We start from the raw sequence: 553 nt of genomic DNA, 5'->3' as shown, positions 1-553 counted from the left end.
TTTAAACCGCTAAACCGCTAAGCGAGAGAAGTTGCGCGGAGAGAGAGGTTCAAGTACATTTTGCGCGCAGTACATGACGGATGCGATCGTACGAGCACTAATGCACCGGATCCCATCAGAACACCGATGTTAAGCGTGCTTGGGCGACAGTAGTACTAGGATGTGTGACCCCCTGGGAAGTCCTCGTGTTGCATCCCCCACCCTCTTTTTAATTTTTCTTTTAAACCGCTGGACCGCTCGCTAAGGCTACTATCCTTTTAAACCACTAAACCGCTAAGCGAGAGAAGTTGCGCGGAGAGAGAGGGTCAAGTACATTTTGCGCGCAGTACGTGACGGATGCGATCATACCAGCACTAATGCACCGGATCCCATCAGAACTCCGAAGTTAAGCGTGCTTGGGCGAGAGTAGTACTAGGATGGGTGACCCCCTAGGAAGTCTTCGTGTTACATCCCCCACCCTCTTTTCAATTTTTTCTTTTAAACCGCTGGACCGCTCGCTAAGAGTACTATCCTTTTAAACCGCTAAACCGCTAAGCGAGAGAAGTTGCGCGGA

At 50.3% G+C, this 553-nt stretch overlaps 2 non-coding genes across 2 annotated transcripts; both read left to right on the top strand.

The window, feature by feature from the left end:
* Nucleotides 1-78: 78 nt before the first annotated feature.
* On the top strand, nucleotides 79-197 carry LOC116008996. The gene has a single exon (XR_004096337.1). It is a non-coding gene; the product is annotated as a 5S ribosomal RNA (ribosomal RNA).
* Nucleotides 198-334: 137 nt separating this feature from the next.
* LOC116008467 lies at nucleotides 335-453 on the top strand. The gene has a single exon (XR_004095849.1). It is a non-coding gene; the product is annotated as a 5S ribosomal RNA (ribosomal RNA).
* Nucleotides 454-553: the final 100 nt, after the last annotated feature.

The sequence above is a fragment of the Ipomoea triloba genome, chromosome 16 (genome assembly GCF_003576645.1).
Source record: "Ipomoea triloba cultivar NCNSP0323 chromosome 16, ASM357664v1".
Classification (NCBI taxonomy): domain Eukaryota; kingdom Viridiplantae; phylum Streptophyta; class Magnoliopsida; order Solanales; family Convolvulaceae; genus Ipomoea; species Ipomoea triloba.
This window is presented reverse-complemented; position numbering and strand designations above follow the sequence as displayed.